This window comes from Schistocerca serialis, chromosome 3 (genome assembly GCF_023864345.2).
Source record: "Schistocerca serialis cubense isolate TAMUIC-IGC-003099 chromosome 3, iqSchSeri2.2, whole genome shotgun sequence".
In the NCBI taxonomy this organism is placed as follows: Eukaryota; Metazoa; Arthropoda; class Insecta; order Orthoptera; family Acrididae; genus Schistocerca; species Schistocerca serialis.
In genome coordinates this window covers 316104015-316129283 of record NC_064640.1, presented here as the reverse complement: position 1 = coordinate 316129283, position 25269 = coordinate 316104015, and the positions used below count along the sequence as shown (strand labels likewise).

The following is a 25269-nucleotide window of genomic DNA, read 5'->3' as shown; positions in this document are numbered from 1 at the left end:
GGTAGGAGACGAGGTAATGGCTGAAGTAAAGCTGTGAGGACGGGCGTGAGTCGTGCTGGGTACCTCAGTTGGTAGAGCACTTGCCCGCGAAAGGCAAAGATCCCGAGTTTGAGTCTCGGTCCGGCACACAGTTTTAATCTGCCAGGAAGTTTCATATCAGCGCACACTCCGCTGCAGAGCGAAAATCTCATTCTGTCGTCGCACTGTTCGTGCACATGGTTGTTGTCTTGCTAATGTCCCCATCTGTTGACTCAGGGATCAAGACGTGGCTGCACTATCCGTTACAGCCATGCGGATAAGATGCCTGTCATCTCGACTGATAGTGATACGAGGCCGTTGGGATCCATCACGGCGTTCCGTATTATCTACCTGATCCCACCGATTCCATATTCTGCTAACTGTCATTGGATCTCGACCAACGCGAGCAGCAATGTCGCGATACAATAAACCGTAGTCGCGATAGGCTACAATCGGACCTTTATCAAAGTCGGAAACGTGATGGTACGCAGCAGCATTAGGAATTTTTGGACATACATCGCTAGAATAAGATTTCCTGTAAAGTTTCTAATGTGACATTTCCGAGTCATATCGACCTATTCTTTCCTTCTCTTTTCTTTCCTTTTCATTTCTTTCCTTTTCTTTTCTTTTGAAATCCAGGAAAAGGCTTCTTTCGTGCATCTACCAACCGTCCACCTGTCTGAATTTCCCACAAGTCGACATTTCATTTTCAATCTACGTCACCCTCTGTAATGTATATTACTAAACGACTATCCCGGAACCAAATGATAGATGCGGATCGCATATCTGATGGCTTACTGGGGCAACAAAAATTTGATTTTCAAGATTTCGCACAATTATCAACCGAAATCAAAATTTTAAATGCTCTGATAATATACTCATACAGAGCCATAGTCTTATGAAAGCTTTAACACACTAAGTCATGTTTCAGTGTCAGAAACAATGTGCATGTCTTCAACCTGCCTAACTCACGGCTCGCAAATTACTCACTGTATTCAGTGAGCATTTGAGACTGAGAGCACCTGGCGACTTTCCACCTAGTTTCAAACCATTAAGAAACTTTTTGTCCCTGACACTCGCTACAAAACCATGAAAAAGTTTATCACTTACTGCATTTTCGCTGTTCATGCAGTAAAACATCAGCATCAGGCATGACGTTTTACTTTATTATTCCTTTTCATCAATCTCTATTCGCAAAACACTATCTACATGTACTTCTGAATGTACTTGCAAAAATATATTGTTGTGTGGTACATAGTTCAGGACCTATGACGTCATAAACATTGTGATGCGTGAAAAGCTTGATTTCGCTTGAAATGGAGTGCAAATTACGTAGACTACATTCATCCAGTTTTTCGTAATGAGAGAACTTAGTGACATCCAACAAGCTTTAAGCATAATTTCAAACCTTACCAACCGTTATCTCTCTATTAGTTCCTTTACATCAAATATTTAAAACATTAACTCGTTTGCAAAGCAGGATTTCGATTGTTTAAAGAAACGATTGTTTTCTGATCTGTTACCTAATCCATTTGTTTTCGTGTCTCCCTTAGTAATTAAAAAATTTTATTCTCTACAGTTCGCTGAGCAGCCCGCAGTATTACAGCTATTTGGAATTAAAAGTCACTGCATTGTGCAAATTCTTTCCATATACGATATATCAGATGCTTCAATTTTTTAAAAAATCTGTGTAGTATGTCAAAAGCACTACATCAAAGTCCGCTGCTCGTGGTCGTACAGTAGCGTTCTCGCTTCCCGCGCCCGGGTTCCCGGGTTCGATTCCCTGCGGGGTCAGGGATTTTCTCTGCCTCGTGATGACTGGGTGTTGTGTGATGTCCTTAGGTTAGTTAGGTTTAAGTAGTTCTACGTTCCAGGGGACTGATGACCATAGATGTTAAGTCCCATAGTGCTCAGAGCCATTTGAACCACTACATCAAATTTTCACAGTTTTATTTATGTTCTGTGAGTCTCGCTGTTTTCTTCCACTGACGTTAATACTACATTAATTACATTGTTGTGACTTCTTATTTAATTTGTTCAGTTTTTTCTCATAGTTGCAATAAATTGTTATATTGTTATTGCATTGGTCTTCAGTCCTGCTTACAATGTTGTTCTATTAAGTTATTCCATTCAGTGATAAAGTACACACATCTTAAACAGTTCTGCATCACCTGGGTTGCGAGAGTTCCGGAACCTGTACAGAAAATTGGAATAGAGGTCAACATAAACATCATTTCCACCCGTTTTATTTGCTCACTGAGATCTGTATCACCACAGAGCGAGACCTTCAGAGACGGTGGTCCAGATTGCTGTACACACCGGTACCTCTAATACCCAGTAGCGCGTCCTCTTGCACTGATGCATGCCTGCATTCGTCGTGGCATACATTCCACAACTTCTTTGAGGCACTGTTGCTCCAGATTGTCCCACTCCTCAATGGCGATTCGACGTAGATCCCTCAGAGTGGTCGGTGAGTCAAATAGCCCATAAACAACCCTTTTCAATCTATCCCAGGCATGTTAGATAAGGTTCATGTCTGGAGAACATGCTGGTCACTCCAGTAGAGCGATGTCGTTATCCTGAAGTTCGTCATTCACAAGATGTGCTCGATGGGGGCGCGAATTATCGTCCATGAAGACGAATGCCTCGCCAATATGCTGCCGATATGGTTGCACCATCGGTCAGGGGATGACATTCACGTATCGTACAGCCGTTACGGCGCCTTACATGACCACCAGATGCGTACGTCGGTCCCACATAATGCCACCCCAAAACAGCAGGGAGCCTCCACCCTGCTGCACTCAATCTACAGTGTGTCTCAGGCATTAAGCCTGACCGAGTTGCCCCCAAAAAAGTCTCCGGCGATTGTCTGGTTGAAGGCTTATGCGACACTCATCGGTGAAGAGATCATGATGCCAATCCTGGGCGGTTCGTTCGGCATGTTGTTTTGCCCATTTGTATCGCTCTGCATGGTGTCGTGGATGCACAGAAGGACCTCGCCATGGACGTAGGGAGTGAAGTTGCGCATCATGCAGCCAATTGCGCACAGTTTAAATCTTAACCCGGTGACCGGTGTCTGCACGAAAATCATTGTTCAACATGGTGACATTGCTGTCAGGGTTCCTCCGAGCCATAATTCGTAGGTAGCGGTCAACAACTGCGGTAGTAGCCCTTGGGCACCCTGAACGAGGCGTGTCATCGTCAGTACCTGTCTCACTGTATCTCCTCCATATTTGAACAACATCGCTTTGATTCACTTCGAGACCCCTGGACTTCCTGGCACAAAGTAACAACGCGGACGCGATCGAACCGCAGTGTTGACCGTCTAGGCATGGTTGAACTACAGACAACACGAGCCGTGTACCTCTTTCCCGGTGGAATGACTGGAGCTGGTCTGCTGTCGGGCCCCCTCCGTCTAATAGGCGCTGCTCATATACACTCCTGGAAATTGAAATAAGAACACCATGAATTCATTGTCCCAGGAAGGGGAAACTTTATTGACACATTCCTGGGGTCAGATACATCACATGATCACACTGACAGAACCACAGCCACATAGACACAGGCAACAGAGCATGCACAATGTCGGCAATAGTACAGTGTATATCCACCTTTCGCGGCAATGCAGGCTGCTATTCTCCCATGGAGACGATCGTAGAGATGCTGGATGTAGTCCTGTGGAACGGCTTGCCATGCCATTTCCATCTGGCGCCTCAGTTGGACCAGCGTTCGTGCTGGACGTGCAGACCGCGTGAGACGACGCTTCATCCAGTCCCAAACATGCTCAATGGGGGACAGATCCGGAGATCTTGCTGGCCAGGGTAGTTGACTTACACCTTCTAGAGCACGTTGGGTGGCACGGGATACATGCGGACGTGCATTGTCCTGTTGGAACAGCAAGTTCCCTTGCCGGTCTAGGAATGGTAGAACGATGGGTTCGATGACGGTTTGGATGTACCATGCACTATTCAGTGTCCCCTCGACGATCACCAGTGGTGTACGGCCAGTGTAGGAGATCGCTCCCCACACCATGATGCCGGGTGTTGGCCCTGTGTGCCTCGGTCGTATGCAGTCCTGATTGTGGCGCTCACCTGCACGGCGCCAAACACGCATACGACCATCATTGGCACCAAGGCAGAAGCGACTCTCATCGCTGAAGACGACACGTCTCCATTCGTCCCTCCATTCACGCCTGTCGCGACACCACTGGAGGCAGGCTGCACGATGTTGGGGCGTGAGCGGAAGACGGCCTAACGGTGTGCGGGACCGTAGCCCAGCTTCATGGAGACGGTTGCGAATGGTCCTCGCCGATACCCCAGGAGCAACAGTGTCCCTAATTTGCTGGGAAGTGGCGGTGCGGTCCCCTACGGCACTGCGTAGGATCCTACGGTCTTGGCGTGCATCCGTGCGTCGCTGCGGTCCGGTCCCAGGTCGACGGGCACGTGCACCTTCCGCCGACCACTGGCGACAACATCGATGTACTGTGGAGACCTCACGCCCCACGTGTTGAGCAATTCGGCGGTACGTCCACCCGGCCTCCCGCATGCCCACTATACGCCCTCGCTCAAAGTCCGTCAATTGCACATACGGTTCACGTCCACGCTGTCGCGGCATGCTACCAGTGTTAAAGACTGCGATGGAGCTCCGTATGCCACGGCAAACTGGCTGACACTGACGGCGGCGGTGCACAAATGCTGCGCAGCTAGCGCCATTCGACGGCCAACACCGCGGTTCCTGGTGTGTCCGCTGTGCCGTGCGTGTGATCATTGCTTGTACAGCCCTCTCGCAGTGTCCGGAGCAAGTATGGTGGGTCTGATACACCGGTGTCAATGTGTTCTTTTTTCCATTTCCAGGAGTGTATAATTGTTTGCATGTTTGGGCGGGTTTAGGGACATTTCTGAACGGGCAAAGGGACTGTGTCAGTGATACAGTACCAACTTAATAAAAGCAAGTCTTGTGGTTCAGACTGTATACGAATTAGGTCCCTTTCGGAGTACGCTGATGCATTAGCTCCATACTAAACAATCTTCATCATCCGTTCGCTCGACGAAAGATCCGTACCCAAAGACTGGAAAGTTGCACAGGTCACACCAATATTCAAGAAGGGTAGTAGGAGTAATCCAGTAAATTAGAAGCCCATATCGTTAACGTCGAGATGCAGCAGGATTCTAGAACATATATTGTGTTCGAACGTTATGAATTACCTCGAAGGAAACGGTCTATTGCACACAGTCAACATGGGTATAGAAAACATCGTTCCTGTGAAACACAACTAGCTCTTTGTTCTCATGAAGCGTTGAGTGCTATTGACAAGGGATTTTAGATCGATTCCGTATTTCTGGATTTCCGGAAGGCTTTTGACGCTGTACCACAAAAGCGGCTTTTAGTGAAATTGCGTGCTTATGGAATATCGTCCGAGTTATGTGACCGCATTTGTGATTTCCTGTCAGAGGGGTCACAGTTCGTAGTAATTGACGGAAAGTCATCGTGTAAAACAGAAGTGATTTCTGGCGTTCCCAAAGGTAATGTTATAGGCTCTTTACTGTTTCTTATCTATATAAACGATTTGGGAGAAAATCTGAGCAGCCGTCTTCGGTTGTTTGCAGATGACGCTGTCGTTTAGCTACTAATAAAGTCATCAGAAGATCAGAACCAACTGAAAAACCACTTAGAAAAGACAAATGAATGGTGCGAAAAGTGGCAGGTCTCTAAATAACGAAAAGTGTGAGGTCATCCACATGACTGCTAAAAAGAACTCGTTAAAATTCGGTTACACGATAAATAAGCCTAATCTAAAAGCCGTAAATTCAACTAAATACCTAGGTATTACGATTACGAACAACTTAAGTTTGAAGGAACATATAGAAAATGTTGTGGGGAAGGCTAACCAAAGACTGCGCGTTATTGGCAGGACACTTACAAAATGTTACAGACCTACTAAGGAGACTGCATACACTACGCTTCTCCGTCCTCTTTTAGAATACTGCTGCGCAGTGTGGGATCCTTATCAGATAGGACTGATAGAGTACATGGAAAAAATTCAAAGAAAGACAGCATGTTTTGTATTATCGCAAAATATGGAAGAGACTGTCACAGAAATGATACAGGATTTGGGCTGGAAATCATTAAAAGAAAGACGTTTTATGTTGCGACGGAATGTTCTCACGAAATTCCAATCACCAACTTTCTCCTCCGAATGCGAAAATATTTTTTGACACCAATTTACATAGGGTGAAACGATCACCACGATAAAATAAGGGAAATCAGAGCACGTACGGAAAGATATAGGTGTTCATTTTTTCCTCGCGCTATACGAGATTGGAATAATAGAGAATTGTGAAGGTGGTTCGATGAAACCTCTGGCAGGCACTTGAATGTGATTTGCAGAGTATCCACGTACATTTAGATGTAGACAATCAACGTCTATCTTCAGGAGATCAGGAAACCAGGTGATGCAAAACGTTTTTGATATGCGTATATGTAGACTAACGCCAGAATGTACGAAGTCCTTCGGTAAATGAAAATGGCTTTCATATCTTGCATTCTCTCATATTCATAGTTCATTTTCTCAGCTTGTGGAGCTTGAGAAAGACTGTCTCCATCCGTATCCAGATGAGCTAGTTTCCTGTCTCCAATGAACTGAACTTCGATGGGATGTCAAACGACAACCTTTCTTTTTGAGTTCATGTTCACTATCGAGAAAAACCGAACAAGCGTCTCAACTGATCATCGGCTCAGCACTCTTCGTACAGTAAAATCTACAGCATTTACCGAGTCCGTTACAGTTGGCCAGAAACACCGTCTTCGTTTAAAACTCAATATTGAATTTGCAAAGTTACCTGTTGGCAAATGGATATTCTTTGGCAGTCGCCAATATTCGGATAGACAAGTGCTATTAATGGAATACTACCACCATGTTCACTACACAAATGTTACATTAGTTTCAGTCCACTCGAACCAACATCACTATCATCGCAGAGTTGAATCATTGGCCGAAAACTAACAAAAGAAGAGACACTTTCAGCTATCTACGTCAAGTAACTTGGACTGGTAAGTGTTTATGCGTAGGCCATTTCTTTTTTATGGTCTGATACAATACCGAACTTATTAACACTGAGATCTTTACACGCAAGGAAGTGTAATAGAATTAGACGCATTTCCGTAACGTCTAGGACTTCTTTTCGCATTTAGGATGGCGGCGACGCATCGTGGTATGTACCTCATAAGGCACTGTAAGCACCTGGAGGAGGTGGAGGGTCATAATCAAGCGGGGTACAATGGTACGTGCTGTCACCTGCTGTTTTATTCCTGAACGAGATAAACTCAATTGCTACGTAACAACATATCTAATGCTGTCTTTTCGGAGCGAAAAACTCAATTACGGCGGGACAAAATGTGACAGCTTGGTGTGGGCGATTCACGACCCAAAACTTCAGCATGGCTCACTAAAATCAATAGAGAGTGACCGCGCACGGTAGCTCTTAAGCCCTAAGTTTAACACAGTGAGATGCTATTTAAACCTTTTGTTCGCGGAGACGAATTAGCTCCATAGAATATACACTCTAACACAAAAAACGAAAAAAGGTGTACCACGAAGAAAATACTCGAATGGAATGGACAACGGTATATATGATGTACATGCCTAGACAGACGAACGAGTAAAATTTCAGAAAAATCGGATGATTTATTCCTGAGAAACAGCTTAGAAAGTTGAGCAAGTCAAATAATGCGTTTGTCCACCTCTAACCCTTACAGAAGCAGTTATTTATCTTGGGACTGACTTGGGACTGAGAGTTGTTGGACATCTTCCTGAGGGATATCGTGCCAATTTATAATTTGCGAGGTAGATCGTCAAAATCCCTAGATGACTAGGGAGCCCTGCCCGTAACGCTCCAAACGTTTCCACTTTGGAGAGATCCGACGACCTTGTTGGCCAAGGGCAGGGTTTGGTAAGCACGAAGACAAGCAATAGAAACTGTCTCCGTGTGCGAGCGGGCATTATCTTGCTGAAATGTAAGCCCAGGCTGGCTTGCCATGAAGGGCAAAAGAACGTGGCGTAGAGTATCGTCGGAGCACCGCTGTGTTGTAAGGGTGTAGCGGATGACAACCAAGGGCGTGATGCTATGAAATGAAATAGCACCCCAACCCATCGCTCCTGGTTTTCGGGCTGGACGGTTGATGACAGTCAGATTGGTATCCCACAGCTGCCTGCGGCGTCTCCAGAGACATCTTCGCTGGTCTTCGGAATCTGTTCGAAGCGGGACTCATCACTGAAGACAGTTCTACTCCAGACAATGAGATTCGAGGCCGAAGACGTGTGCGTGGTGCGTAGCTTTTTCTTTACTCAGAGCATATACTGCAAACAGCAGTAGTAATATCGGGGTACTTATAAAACTGCCTTTGAATTTTATTTCATGTTGAGCGACGTGTTAAGTTCTATTTACAAGGAAGTCTTGAATCCAGTCACAAATTTCTAGCAATCTACCAAAAAAAAGAAAAAATATCTTCCATAAATGGAGCAAGCTCTTTCGTACAATCTTCGTGGGATCACATAGGTACTCATCCAGACCGCATGTATTTTTGTTATTAAATGATTGTATTTTGTTCGTTCAGTACTGATTGGCTCTCCCTGTATAACTCCTGTAAAGTGGCAATTTTAAATGCGCGTCGGTGTATGCGTCAAGATAGACTGTAGTACTATCTACCACCACCAAATGATGCAGCAGCACTTGTTACGGCTAGTGAGTGTGGTGGTGGACTTCGATAAGACAACATGGAAGCAGATAAGCATGAGCAAATGTGGACATTGTGGTTTCCCTGGAGGAAAGCAGTGATTACTTCAGACATCCTCGAATAGTTAGTGGCCACATTCGGGGGAATAGTACCAAGTGACCGTTCCGTGTTTCGTTGGGTATCAGAGTTCAGAGACAGCAGGTACTATGCTGAAAAACGTAAAATGCACTGGGTGTCCAGCAACCACACATAAACCAAACAACGCCCAATGCTTCAATTACCTAATAATGGTGCACAGGTGAATCACTTTCTATGTACTAGAAGATCTGCAGGTGGAAAGGTGTGTACACAATGGGTACCCTATGCTCTCTTCATCACGTAGAAACAGAAGCGTATGTAGATTACGAACAATTGATACAAATGTCAAGTGCACATCCAGCAGAGTTCGTTGAGCATCTGGTTACCGTCGACAAGACACCAGAAAATAAACACCTGTCGGTGGGATGGAAGCGTACTAGAAGCCCTGGTCCCAGGAAGTCACTGCCGGGACTATTCGTGCAGAAACGAATGGCAACTGCTTTCTGTGGTCAAGAAAGGATACTGACAGTGGATTGGCTGTCTTCCAATACGACCCTCAACAGTAGTCGGTTCTTCAGTTAACTGCACCAACCCCGCCGAGACATTCAATAACGTCGCCACAGGAAATGGGCCCATCGCACTCTACTCCAACACGAAAATGCGCGGTCACATGCCAGTCATCAGATCATTGCTACCGTGCGTGAACTAGGATTTACTGTGCTGCTACATGCATCATGTTATCCTAGCGTCTATGCCATATTCGACGCAATGAAAGAGGTCACCTGGGGTAAGAAGCTCACCACCAGTGACGAACTTGATGCAGTTGTCCACCAGTGGCGCTCTGATCCTTCCAAAGAATGGTTTGCTACGTCAGTTCCATAGCTGCCAGAACAATGACAAATGCGCATAGACATTGGTGGGGAATACATGCAATGTAACCTTTATTCGTTTGTTCAATAAATGACTCTTATGAACACAAAAAAGTGTCGTGACAATCATTTTTAAAGTACCAAGTAGTTACTTTTCTATTCCGTTTTCACTAGTCTAAGTATCTGCCATTTCGGCGTTCATGCGATGACTGAAAGGAGAAATCGTATTGAGATTTTCAGCAGTGAAACAGTTTCGAAAGGCCTAATGCATTATTTCACCTTTGTACCCGTCATTTTCCGTTTTACTACCACCATGGACACCTGAGCAGGTTCTTAGGGTTGCTTTCGAATCCAGTGAACGTTTTTCTCATTGCTCTCCTTATGCTCATTTCCATCCCTTTCATCATTTGTTTGTGAGCCAGGCTTTGACTTTACGCAAATCTATGATGAAACTCCCTTTGCTTTCGTTGCACGTTTCTATCAAGGCTACTGAATCACGGTTGATCCTTCCCATGGCTTAAGACCTTATTCGTCACATACGTTTCTGAGGCGTATTGGATAATTCTTTTATATTTTATTTATTTGTACTATGCTTCTTCGTCTTCAGAACTGAATATTTGATGTCGACTATTGAGATGCTCTTCCAGTAGCCTTCTGTCGCTCATTCCAGTCAAAAACGTTTTCCTACCTATCTTAACAATACTTGTAACACACGTAGTCACTGGCGCTATTACAGTCTTCTGATCACTAATGCGCTCCTACATGTTAATTCGCATCAGGGACGAGGCATCGCTATTCATTTTAGAAACCCACCTGATAAGCCAGCAGCTTAGAGGGTGACATTATATGTTCGAATTTAATATTGGTTGCTTTTATTCGATTTACACAGATAGCATAAAACGGATCCGAAAAACCTATATGCTTTCACTATCACGCAAATGAGGAGAGAGATATCTCACAGTGTAGGAATTTTAGGGAATTGTTGAGATTACCACGATGAATTTCACGCAGTTGTTCCATTATCAGTGAGCAGAAGACAAGTAAAAGTTTCAGGTACTCACAGTAACGCAGCTGGTCATGTGGGTATCTTGGCCAAAATTTGTTTGCAGCTAGGCGCCGATGAATTAGTAAGCCTCTACTCAGGATTTTAAGGCTGCTGAAACATACACCAGGTACCGCTGTCGAGCTGTTCTGTATTGCTTCTTGTTGTATTATCAATATTAGTGGCAGAGAGCAAAGCACGGTGACTCTTCTGTTCCCGCATATGGGAACATCAAAGGGCTTCCTCACCCCGAAAACAGCATGAAGTAGCCACAGGATCATTACCGCCTAATTGCTAACTTCGTCAAGGCTGCAGTTTAAACTTTTAATAGCAGCATTGCACTTGTACAGTCAAATTTTTTGAATAGCGTGTAACACAGCTGGAAATATTACAAACTTCTTCGCGAGTACAAGTTAACACCAACTACACAAGATACACTTTTAAAATTTATAATTCCTCTTGCTCGTCTTCAGCGGTGACGTGTACTAATCCTTATGCCACATGAACAGTGTTAAATACATGTACTAAAATCAGCCGTATGTAGTTTTATGATAACACATAAGTCATGTCGTCAAAAACAATAAGTGGCCAAAAAATGAACTTCAACATATTAACTGAAGCCAAAAAGAGTTATGGGCAGAATCGTTACATCGAACGAGTAGCATTGGCAGAATACCGTTTTCATTAAAATAATTGATTCTATCCTCTTCTTCAAGTCAGTCCGTACGGAGATGTTGATAGGCAAAGTTCTCTCAGACCAAAACATACGCAGCAGCTAGAGGCCAGTGAGCTCTGCGAACTTGATACACAAAAAAACTAAAACTTAACTCGACCCGAACAAGCCTAGAAGCCCCGACGGTACGAACCGGCCGTCGTGTCATCCTCAGCCCACAGGTGGCACCGTATGTCTGTTGGAAGCGCATGTGGTCAGCACACCGCTCTCCAGGCCGTATGTCAATTTCCGAGACCGTAGTCACTACAACTCAAGCAAGTAGCTCCTCAGTTTGCCTCACAAGGGCTGATTTCATGTCGCTTGCCAAAAGCACTCGGCAGACCATATGGTCACCCATCCAAGTGCTAGCCCAACCCGACAGCGCTTAATTTCGGTGATCTGACGGGAACCGGTGTTACCACTGTGGCAATGCCGTTGGCTAACTTGATACACATGTCTTTATGTTTCTATTAGACAGAATCATGGAACACTCTTACAATTATTATCGATTATGGGGATATGTAGGCCATCTTTAGCATCTACAATAGGAAAACGGAAAAAGTCTGCTTTAAAATTTTTAAACCTTTGCCAGTTCTGTTTACAAGATACGTAAAGAAAAATTCTAAATAAATGCGTTTCATTCCTTCAACAAGTCCATGACCAATCTCGCCATTTACCAGAAATAAAGCAACATACATATGAAGCATGATAAATCGTGTTCTTACAAGTACAAACTTTAAATATAGGGCATCATTACCATAGAAGTAGAGACGACGCCTGCTGTCAGCATTCGTAACTAGGCACCCCATACCTAATATATATTCTAACACGGAATACCTTGATCGCGAGGTCGTTAGTTCAATTTTTAGTAAGGCTCGTTTGAAAGTGTGACATGAAAAATAGTAGCTGCTAATGACTGACCATGTGTATCAGGTGGGCGATAGAAAATGAGTGTCCGGTATGTACAGAGATCAACCTTCTATAAAACATAACTTACATATTACACATATTACAATTCACAAGATGGACGTCGTCGACTTTCAAGAAATGTTGAAAACGAAACGTATCATAAATGGCGCATCATAGTTACCAAGAGGGTTCAACCATTATGATTGGAGGGGAACTCCCTGGGATTTACAAATCCTTGTGGGACATTTGGCTAGGTATCCACTTTTAAAGAATGCAAATACATTGAAGGGCCAAATCAACTCGTATAGACATGCGAATTCAAATACAGATATATGTAAACAGGCAGAATATAGCGCTTCGGTTGACAACGCCTATATAAGACAATAAGTGTCTGGCGCAGTCGTTAGATCGGTTATTGCTGCTACGATAGCAGGTTATCAATATTTAAGTGAGTTTGAATGTGGTGTTATAGTCGGCGCACGAGCGATGGGACACAGCATTTCCGTGGTAGCGATGAAGTGGGGATTTTACCCAACGAGCATTTCGCGAGTGTACCATGAATTTCAGGAATCCGGTGAAACATCAAATCTCTGACATAGTCAGACCAGGAATCAAGCAAAAGCAAGCTATTTTGACCAGCTTTTGTCCAAAAGGAGTGCTCATACCGTAGTTGAAGTTCTCTTATGCCCATTTGCCAGCTGTTGCTTTCTGTGACTTAAATATTCCCTGCTGCCCTTGCGAGGTCACGCACATCAGAGAGAATCGTAGAGGGTAGAGCACATCCAACATCTCGCTGTACAACAAATAACTTTCCAACCAATTTGCCAACCTGATTAACAGTCGGCGTAATTGTATACGAATTCGTTAAGGCATTGATGTTAGTTGATTTTGAAGAACACTCTTGGTACTGTAATTTCCAGGGTTTCTTTGATATGCATTTCCTCTTGTTGAAAACAAATTCCTTACTCAACGGTGGGATAGGTTTGTTTATCTCACCTACAAATTTTCGAGACGGTTACTCAGTTTACTGTGCGTCGTTCAGTTGACGCTTTTTTTGAAATTTCGTGATCTTACGTCTTCAAATTCCGTTGCAGTGCTTGAAGTTACTTCCCTTGAAATCACAGCCGGCCAGTGTGGCCGAGCGGTTCTAGGCGCATCAGTATGGAAGCGCGCGACCGCTACGCTCGAGGTTCGAATCCTGCCTCGGGCATGGATGTGTGTGATGTCCTTAGGTTAGTTAGGTTTAAGTAGTTCTAAGTTCTAGGGAACTGATGACCACAGATGTTAAGTCCCATAGTGCTCAGAGCCATTTGAACCATTTCCTTGAAATCACTGTAATCTATGCCGAACGCAATTTGACGTACATAACAGAATAGATCACTGTCATGCATAACCTGTAGACAGTATTGATCATCCTTGAAACGCACAAGCACCAATATATGTAACAGGTGCGCCTTTTCCTCCCCTGAATATGTGTGGTTTTTCTTATGCACAACACGGTCATATTGCTCCGCACTTTATCGAAATCATTTCATAATTTTTTTTTATACGCTTTGGATGATATTCCGATTTCGTAAAATGTTTAGCACCCACTCCTTGAGCAATGATTGTCCTTTATTACGGTTCACTGGAAATTGAATTTGTTGATCAATTTTCGATAAGAATGATGAACTACATGACCCGACACTTGTTTCAATAACATTTTCACTTGTTAAGCACCTCACGTCATCATTGTACTCCTCATATACATTGTTTTCACAGTCGAACGTTCGGAAATCACATTCCACCGACTCATCTAACGGAAAAGCTAATATTTCACCTGCCATTTGTTTCTTCTCGGGAACCTTTCAGACGAAATGTCAGCTTCGGCCACTGTTGTTGTAGATATAATGCAATGTTTGCGTTGTGTATCGTTGCAATTGCTCTGCTTTGTATCCACACTACGAGCATTGTAGAAGTGATGTGAGTTACTCGTTGAATAAACAGTTCAACTACGCTCCGCAGCGTCCTGCTGTGATCACGATTGGTGGATACCTCCAGTCCCCCTCTCTGTTGTCATTAGCAGCCAATATTGCGGTTGAATGGTAGACAATGTACGTCATTAGCCGTTTGCGGCGTCGCACTCAAGAGGTTCCTTGTAGGGGAAAAAAGAAAAAAAGAAAAGACGCACCATGAACATATCCGAATCTGATGGATTGGTGGATGTGGTGTACATTTACTGAGAAACAATTTCAGAAAAATCGGATGGTTTATTCAAGAGAAAAAGCTTCTAGAGAAAATGGAGCAAGTCTATAACGCATAGGTACACCTCTGGTCATTATGAAAGCCTTTATTTAGTTTGGCACTGATAGAGTTGATTGGTGTCCTCTTCACAGATATCGTGCCAAATTCTCTACAACTGGTCCACTGGATCGTCAAAGTCCCTAGACGGTTGGAAAGACCTGCCCATGATGATACAAACGATTTCATTTGGGAGATGTCCCAAGACCTTACTCACCAACGCAGGGTTTGTTAAGGACGAACCCAAGGAGTAGAAACTCTCTTCGTGTGCCGGCCTGGGTGGCCGAGCGGTTCTAGGCGCTACAGTCTGGAACCGCGCGACCGCTACGGTCACAGGTTCGAATCCTGCCTCGGGCATGGATGTGTGTGATGTCCTTAGGCTAGTTAGGTTTAAGTAGTTCTAAATTCTAGGGGACTCATGACCTCAGATGTTAAGTCCCAGAATTCGGCACAGTAGTGCTCAGAGCCATTTGAACCATTTCTCTTCGTGTACGAGCGGACATTATTTTGCTGAAATGTACGCCCAGGATGGCTTACCATGAAGGGCAACGAAACGGAGGGTAGAATATTATGGACGCTTCTCTGTGCTATACGGTTGCCGCGGGTGACAGCCAAAATGGGCCTGCTATAAAATGAAATGGCACTCAAACCATCACTCCTCGATGTCGGGCAGGATGGGGCGTGAAAGTGAGATTGGCATCCCACAGCTCTCTGTGTCTCCAGACACGTCTTCTCTACTTATTGGCTCAGTTAGAAGTGAGGCTCATCACTGAATACAGGTCTACTCCAGTGAATGAGATTGCAGGCCGAATACGTGTCTGGAGATGGCCCGGACCGCGGTGGGATACCAATCTGATTGTCGCCCGCCATACGACCCGACAACCAGGAGTAATGATCTGGGATACCGTTTTTTTCCATAACAGGACCCCTTTGGTTGTCATCTGCGCTAACCTCACAGCACAGAGGAATGCCAGCGATATTGTACGCCTCGTTTTGTTGCCCTTCATGGCAAGCTATTCTGGGCTTATATTTCAGCAAGATAATACCCGCCAGCAAATGCCGAGAGTTTCTACTGCTTGTCTTCGTACTTGTCTAACCCTACATTAGTAAGGAATATCACCGCGTCTCTCCGCAACTGAGAATGTTTGGATCATTATGGGAAGCGCCCTCCAAGCAACTCTGGAGTTGTACAGAATTTGGCACGAAATCTGTTAGGAAGACATCTAACAACCCTGTCAATCAGTACCAAGCCAAATAATGGCTTGCATTACAACCAGAAGTTGACCAATGCATTGCTGACTTGCTAAATTTGTGAAGCTCTTTGTAGTGAACAAATCATCCACACTTTGTGAAATTTTAATCATTGGTTTGTCTGTACATGTAGATCACTTACACCGATTTCCGTTCCGCGCTGATTCATCACGGTGCGTTGCTCCTTTTTATCTTAGAGTGCATATGGCATGGATACCTTCACACTATTTGAGTTTGCACTGAGTACTACAATGAATCTGATACAAAGGTTTGAAGATTTATGTAACAAATAATCCAATTTGTTTTTCTTCCTGCCTAGGTTTCCAAAGGGAAAGTAGTGTCGTTGGGAGTTCCAAGGCGTATTACGACAAATCCAAGCAAGTTCAAAATGGTTCAAATGGCTCTGAGCACTATGGGACTTAACATATGAGGTCATCAGTCCCCTCGAACTTAGAACTACTTAAACCTAACTAACCTAAGGACATCACACACATCCATGCCCTATGCAGGATTCTAACCTGCGACCGTAGCGGTCGTGGGGTTCCAGACCGAAGCGCCTAGAACCACTCGGCCACAACGACCAGCCAAGCAAGTCAGTGGGCTACTACTGTTGCTGCTAGTTAGAAGTGGAAAGAAAAAATCAGAAATTTAGAGATTTTTGAAGTGTTGCTCAATATCCAGTGTTGATGAGGCTTAACCAATTCCACAACCATTACAAATTATTAACCAGTTTCGCTGAACACAGTGCTTAACGAAAACGCTTGTCTTGAGGTATCACTAGACATCATCACCACGCTATCCACAGTAATAAACACACCGTTCGGTTTCTGCAAATATCAACGTCTCCATCTGGAACAGCTAGTACCTCGTTAATTTCTCAGATGTTTCTCGAACAGCTAACCAACAGCGTTCCTTACTGGGACGGTACCTGCTTGATGTTATCATCGAGGGTGTCACCAACGAAAATCACATGGAAAGTATGGAAAAAATGCTCCAGATCTAATAATAACGTAGCCTTATGAGGAGTCTCTCGCAATAACAAATTTTCCAACCGGAAATAGAGTATTTGCAGCACATTTGGAAATTACGAGAATCCAGCCTACGTCTTCAGGTTTATAGTCAGTACAAAAGTTAATATCATCACAAAACTTAAAGAAGCTACGGTCACTCAGGGAGAAATAAGTAATGAATTTCATTTCGTATGAGATGAGGCAGTAGTGATGGCTCTATTAAACCTCCTTCGCCAAACGAACGTCCGTTATACATGCTCGCGGAATGCGAAAAGACATACAACCGACTTACAGAATTACTGCTAACAGCTCAGTGTTTACACTGTTTCGAAGCTGAAAACACTCAGAGTTGCTGCAAATGCATCACAACTAGGCGTAGGAACAGTGCTGTCCCATCGCCAGTCGGATGGCTTAGACCACCCTACCGCTTTCATCTCAAAGACGCTATTCAAGGCTCTGCGTAATTACCCTCAAAGTTAAAAAGGTACAATAGATATGACTTCCTCGCTGACTGAATTTCACCAATATTCGTATGGCGTCATGTTCCACCCAATCCTAGATCTGAACAACAGTTTGCTCCCTTCCACCCCACAAGAGACATATTAGACCGAATGACTCGCCGTTTTCAGTGTTGGGACAATCGCCCTAGTGGTTTAAAATAAGAAATCAATTACCATCCTGCAGTAGGGAACGCAAACGCAGCTGTGCTGTCTCGTATGCTGCCCAGCCTTGACACATCGTTCGATGACGTATCTAGACAAAGCTAATGAAAACGTATGAAAGATTTTGCACTCTCTCTTTGAACTACAGACATATCGGCAGCCAGTTCTATGGAAAGTTCGACAATTGATATATTGGTCATGACCAACGTCGAAAAGGTTGGTGAAGACGCCAAGCCGTCAACTAATATTCTCACTTACAGTATTGTATGATGACACTGCACTCTTGTGCAGTGACATGTTTCATTGTGATCCGTCCGTCACGTGGAATGAGAGTGTCCGCACGCTCCAACGTTGCAGGAGTCAAAGCGGTGTGCGGCCGACCGTTAAGCGGGAGATCGGACAGGTTTGAGCGACCGTATTGTGAAGAACACAGACGCCTCGCCCAACGGCTCACCGTGTGTGTCTTCACCGTCAGGTCTCTGTTGGCATTCTGCAAGTACGTATGAAAAACGCCGATGCTCTGATTCTCCACCATAAGAAACCCAATGACAGCTCTCTGATTCGAACACACCTCCACTACAGAATCCGGTTTGAACGCTACGTATAGCGTCGCCACTTGTCGGAACTTCATGAAACTTTAGAGGCTGAAGCATGAATATTCCACGATGCTTCACAACTAATTCCGCAGTTCTTAAACCAAAACTGGCGGAAAAAAATGTGTTGCATTACTTATTGAACGCCCCTCGTTCGAATCGAAACCTGGAAAGTGTGCGTGCGAGGAGCCGCCACGAAAAGCATGGAATGCGGACGTGCGGTTTCTGTTGGGAATGGTCACCCAACGCAAATATCACGTGGCACGTTGACGCTACTACTGATTTGGGGCCAAATTATATGAGCGGAATACCAGAACCACTGCTAGAGGTAGACACAAAGGAGCCGCACTAGATCCCCTACCCTGGATGTGAAAATGGCGGGCAACGCATGACCCTCATATCACACAGAGATCCACCTTACAAGACACAAGCGGGGTTCTTTGCCGGCCGGGGTGGCCGAGTGGATCTAGGCGCTACAGTGTGGAACCGCGCGACCGCTACAGTCGCAGGTTCGAATCCTGCCTCGGGCATGGGTGCGTGTGATGTCCTTAGGTTGGTTAGGTTTAAGTAGTTCTATGTTCTAGGGGACTGCTGACTTCAGAAGTTTAGTCCCATAGTGCTCAGAGCCATTTGAACCATTTTTTGAACAGGGTGCTTTCGCTCTTCGTCGCCTTGCGTAAGGGGACGAGTCTGATTACGTAGTACTTCCGCGGTACTAAAGGAATATTAACAAGCAGAGCTCGAGCACGAAAACTGGTGGCATGTAATGAGTAGAGTCACTTGAAGCGGCTCCAGCATCAAACTGACCAATACCACTATATTTCAAAATTTTCATCCTCGATCATGATTTCGAAGCTTTCGTTTTACACACCAAAACCACTAATGCTTTGACCGTCGTCCCTAAGTCACTGCCGGTCGCTGTCTCCTACAGCCAGCTCACCGATTGCTGGCGTCCCATTCTACTGTACGTCTTTCCTTAGGCACGTCTCCAGCGACATCGCTCGCCAGCCGTTCCGTGAGCAGAGTGCGTCCAGCACTCCACTCCAATTCCGAGCGTGCCAGCCACGCCGACGCCGCCTGAGCGACGCATCGGCCGAGGGCGCCCCGCGCCTCTTACTGCAGTATTCCATTGCTGTGCCCAGCCCTCTAGTCTTTCACGGCTATACCTCTCCATGAAGGCCCCTTTCTGACGTCGCCGTTTCTCCTGGCCCGCTCCCTTTTTTTTCATTTTTTGTCAGCAGATCAACAAAACCAATAAGTGAAGTAAGTTCCGTTGTGAATATCATTGCATCATAAATCCTGAGGCAACACGATCAGTGATGATGCGTGAAACCATCTACAGATTAACAGTGCCTATTAAACCAATGTCAGAATAAAAATAGGTCGACTCTTCACTGTTTATTAGACAGGCGTCCTCAGACAGAATGAACAAAATTTTTCAACTCTGGGGCAAGTATTATATATTATGTGCAGCATTAATGCTTCGGGGAGTTGTCTGATAATTACAATAAATATTAAATTGTCAGTAATATGAAGAGGAAGCAAACAGATCGAAAACTGAAGTTTAAAAGATGAATAGAAAATTACTATACACACTGTAATAATGTCTTTAAAAAAAGTAGGGTATCACTGTGAGTTCTGGGCAGAATAAATATCGAGCAACACATTACTTTTGCTAATGTCAGTATCAGCTTTCAACGAAATCACAATATCAGCATCTGGGGATGCAAATCAGGCTTGCTTTAAATACACTCTGTAACGGTTGTGAGCGTTAGTTACCTTTGAAATTTGACGTGGTGATTTGATGTTAGTGAAGAATGCCTTTAAGGCGACAAAGACGACATTATCAACATGCCACTGAGTTTGAACAAGCCCGTGTAATACGGCTACGAGAAGCTGACTCTCCCTTCTGCGATATTGCAGAAAGTCTTGGAAGGAATGTAGCCACTGTATACGATTGCTGGCAGCAGTGGTCACGAGCATGTAAAGTCACAAGAAGACCGCGCTCCGGACTGCGAGGTGGCACGAACGAGAAGGAAGACCGTCGTGTTCGGCGTATGGCTCTGGCACACCGTACTGCATCTGCATCAGGGATTCGAGTACTAATTGGCACCACAGTAGCACAACGTACTGTTACAAAGAGGTTAGTCCAAGGACAGTTCTGAACCAGACGACCTGTAGCGTGCATTCCATTGACCCCAAACCACCGCCATCTGCGACTCAGGTTGTGTCAACCAGGTGCTTATTATAGGGCAGGATGAAAGCTCGTCCTGCCTCGGTGCCAGTGATGGCCGTGTGGTGGTTGGAAGGTAGCTAGTTGAGGCCCTGCACCCAACCTGGCTGTATCCTAGACACACTGGATCTACACCTGGAGTTGTCTGGCGAGTGCCTTGGTATGACAGCAGGAGAACTGTCGTGGTTATCCCACGCGCACCGAGTGCAAATTTGTACGTTATTCTGATGATTAGATCCGTTGTGCCGCCATTCGTGAATAGTATTCCAAAAGGTTCTTACCAACGGGATATCGCTTGCCCACATACCGCTATTGTAACCCGATATTCTCTACAGTGTTTCGATATGTTGGCTTGGTCTGCTTGATACCAGATCTGTCTCCAATCTATCACATATGGATATATGGGACATCATCGGACGACAAGTCCAGCGTCATCCATAAACAGCATTAACCGTCCATATATTGACCGACCAAATACAACAGGTATGGAACTGCATCCCACAAACTGGCATCAGGAATATTGCCAACACAATGCATGCACTTTTGTATGTTTGCATTCAACAGTGTGGCCGTTACACGGGTTATTGAGGTGCCAGCATTTCACATTTGCAATAGCTTCCCTCTGGCTTACGTTAACCTGTGATGATGCAGTGTTAATCAATTAAATATGTTAGGTAGAGGCCGGCCGGAGTGGCCGTGCGGTTATAGGCGCTACAGTCTGGAGCCGAGCGACCGCTACGGTCGCAGGTTCGAATCCTGCCTCAGGCATGGATGTGTGTGATGTCCTTGGGTTAGTTAGGTTTAATTAGTTCTAAGTTCTAGGCGACTGATGACCTCAGACGTTAAATCGCATTCTGCTGAGAGCCATTTTTGTTACGTAGACAGATGTGTTCCCAAAATTTCATTACTCTACACTAGTTATTTTTTGGCGTTGCCATTTCTTTCCGCCAGTGTATTTGCAGCAATAGGTGCTGGTTGACAGGTCAGTAACTCATCTCTAAGTAAACTCTTGTACTTTGATTAACGGATTCTTAAAGACGTCAAATAAAGTACTGAATTCTGAAATTCTGTAGCTCCGGGTATATTCTTAATATCGCCATGTGATAAAAATATGGTAGTTCAAATTTCTTTCATTTTTCTCTCTGCAGTATAACGTCACATTCTCTGTTTCAAGCGTTCGTATCTCGTAGGGCGCTGACCGGAACAGTTAACGCATCATAGAGGGGAGAGGTTCATGTTACACTTGATATCATTTCCCACTGTTAGTTTTGCCTATGTATGTAAAATACTGTGGCTGTACTTCTGTCACTTAAAAACAGTAGCTGTTTATAATGCACTGTCGTACTTTCATGTGACTGGTTGTCCCTTTACGTTTTAGGTCAATACAGAAGAGATGAAATGTCGAAATGTAGGCTAAAGTTAAATTGACACTTTCCATACTGAAGCTACCATCGCAAACAGTTTCAGCAAATCTCTATAGCCACACAGATGAAGTTCTACGATGTCATTGCACAATAAACCTCCATAACTAGATTCAAAATTTAAATACTCGCTGCAGTCTTCATTCACAATAACTATAGAAAGTTTTTAGTTCTTATTTTCTCATGTCTGTCTGATAGGACATGATATCTTTCGTGGTAGAAAAGGATAAGAGGATGCGTCTGAAGCAAATAGGGTAGACAAATTTAGCTGGTAAGAAGAATGCCCAGTACCGTATTTATTTTTGTCTTGAATTATTAGTCAGAGCCGCGATGGCCTCTCAAGGACTGATACTTCTTTCAAGAGACATACGACTGGTTAAGAAAAAGTATCTCATATTTTACTCTCAAAAGCTAAACTTAGAGTAAGATCCTCTACCAACTTTCTATGGTCATTACTCTTTTACAGATTTTCCGCAGCCTTCGGCATTTATGACAGCTGTAAATATGAATCGGAAACTGTAACCCAATGTCGCTCAGATATACCTCTTTCATGAGACAGAATGTGTGCATTGAGTGTAGCCTCTGCCCTGCAGTTGAGCTAACTGAAGGGAGAGCTGTTGAGAAGAGAGCGCGTAGCGAGTTCCGCTGGTGGCTTAACGCACAGCGCCAGCTAAGCCTGCGCACGACGCTTCTGGCTTTGCAAGACATTCTGCTGTTTACGGCGCGTCGTAAAACCGCCGGCCACCGCTCTCTGGTGAGTTGCCATCGAGTCCGCAAACACTATATTCCCCGGATCTTCTTTTACGTCTCGCATCACCTTTCATCTCGCTTCTTCACATCGGGGGGCCACTAACGTGAATACGGACAAACATTGTTTTTGAACGATGCTGAGTCTCCCTTCCCTTTATGACTGCTGTTCTTTGGCGACGGCGTGTGGTACCCGCCAATCTAGAGGTTGGAAGTGGTGGTATGAAGTAGAAAGATTTCTCTTCAGTTGACCACCACATACCATTAACAGTGGCGTACAAACACCGATGTTCATGCTAAGGGCTCCGTGCAAAGACAAAAAGGATGATATTCGTAGGTAACTTACAGAACATGTCTTTCTTGATAAAAAATCAGGACACTCCTAAAATTCTTCTCATTCTTCTTCTTCTTCTTCTTATTATTATTATTATTATTATTGTTGTTGTTGTTATTGTTATTAGACACATCAATAAAAGTTTTGCATCCCCTAGTTTCTGAGCGTTCCGGAACCTGTAAATTTGAATAGAGATCAACATAAACATCAATTCCGCCCTTTTTGTTGCTCATGAAAACCACACATTGCGTGTTGTACCACCATACAGCGAGACCTTCAGAGGTGGTGGTCCAGATTGCTGTACACACTAGTATCTCTAATACCCAGTAGCACGTCCTCTTGCATTGATGAATGCCTGTATTCGTCGTAAAGTACTATCCACAAGTTCATCAATGACCTGTTCGTCCAGATTGTCGCACTCCTCAACGGCGATTCGGAGTAGATCCATCAGAGTGACTGGTGGGTCACGTCGTCCATAAACAGCCCTTTTCCATCTGTCCCAGTCATGTTCGATAGTGTTCATATCTGGAGAACATGCTGCCCACTCCAGTCGAGGGATGTCGTTGTCTTGAAGGAAGTCATTCAGAAGATGTGCACAACGGGGGCGCGAACTGTCATCCATGAAGGGGAATGCCTCGCCGATATACTGCTGATATGGATGCAATATCGGTCGGAGGATGGCATTCACGTATCGTACAGCCGTTACGGCGCCTTCCATGACAACCAGCGGCGTACGTCGGCCCCACATAATGCCACCCCAAAACAGCAGGGAATTCCCAACTTGCTGCACTCGCAGGACAGTGTGTCTAAGGCGTTCATACTGAACGGGTTGGCTCCAAACACGTCTCCGACAATTGTCTGATTGCAGGCATATGCGACACTTATCGGTGAAGAGAACGTGATGCCAATCCTGAGCTGTCCATTCGGCATGTTGTTGGGCCCATCTGTATCGCGCTCCATGGTGTCGTGGTTGCAAAGAGGGATCTCCAGAAAAGTCATTATACTCGAACATAATACGTGTTCCAAAATTCTACAACTGATCGACGTTAGAGATATGGGTCTATAGTTCTGCACATCTATTCGACATCCCTTCTTAAAAACAGGGACGACCTGTGCCCTTTTCCAATCCTTTGGAGCGCTACGCTCTTCTAGAGACCTACGGTACACCGCTGCAAGAAGGGGGGCAAGTTCCTTCACGTACTCTATGTAAAATCGAATTGGTATCCCATCAGGTCCAACGGCCTTTCCTCTTTTGAGCGATTTTAATTGTTTCTCTAGCCCTCTGTCGTCTATTTGGATGTCTACCATTTTGCCATCTGTGCGAAAATCTAGAGAGGGAACTACAGTGCAGTAATCAGGCTAGTTCTCCTTGTTTCCTTGCAGAAATAAAGAATGTACATGTAAATAAAGAGCACAGTGCATGTAAACTTGTACGCATGTTAGCTGTAAATAAGCTGAAACACAGCAATGCAAGACAAAACGGTAGACAAGTTTGCTTCCATATCTCCTTAAGCAGTCTTCTCCGACCCCAGGTTCCCTGTCTCAAATTTTTCAGTGTGTCATTCTCTATGTCCTGTTACATTTTTGCAAGCTCTTAAGGCAATATATACACCCTAATTCTTAACAAAAATTGTGAAGCATGCAGGAGGGGAGGAAGAAATGACATGAAACTTCATGATTTTAGAGGTTTTGTGATGTTATTCAAGTGACTACAAAACCAAGATAAATTTACGAAGAACTTGGCAGTATGAGCCGACTTATAAGGGTGACTTTGCACCCCTTATGGGTTGGACGCACACACTTATTTGGTTGGAAAGTGTGTCATAAATCCGTTGCCTTCTCTCCTGAGGCAAGCTGGCCCATAACCATCGCGAGTGGTCGTTGACCTCCTGGGTACTGCTACTAAGACATAGTTGACGTCTGAGTTGTTCCTACATTTGATCTATCGGGGACAGATCTGAGAATATTGCTGGCCACAGAAGTGTCTTAATATCGCACACACATAGAGACTCGTGTTGTGTGAAAAATGGCACCATTATACTGTCACATCAGAGATAAGACACGAGGACGCAGGATGTACGTGACACACCTTTTTGTCGTCACCAGAGCCCCCTCAGTCATTACTGACTGTGACCTGAAATCAACCCGTTGGCTTACAGACCATGACACCAGGAGAAACAGCGCTGATCCACTCCAAAACGTTTGACGAATGGGAGCACACCCCAGGTCGCCTCCATAGTCACCGACGGTGGTTGTCCGGGCTATCCCGGAAGCGTGATGTTGAGCCCAATGCGACGCCATTCATCAACGCTCCATGCTTTCCGTTCACGGGAGCACTCCAAAAACAGCTGTTTGCCTTGTGGTGTTGACGGTACCT

General features: G+C 44.7%; 1 pseudogene; it reads right to left on the bottom strand.

Moving 5' to 3' along the window:
• Window positions 1–11774: 11774 nt before the first annotated feature.
• On the bottom strand, window positions 11775–11892 carry LOC126471702 (5S ribosomal RNA; annotated as a pseudogene).
• Window positions 11893–25269: the final 13377 nt, after the last annotated feature.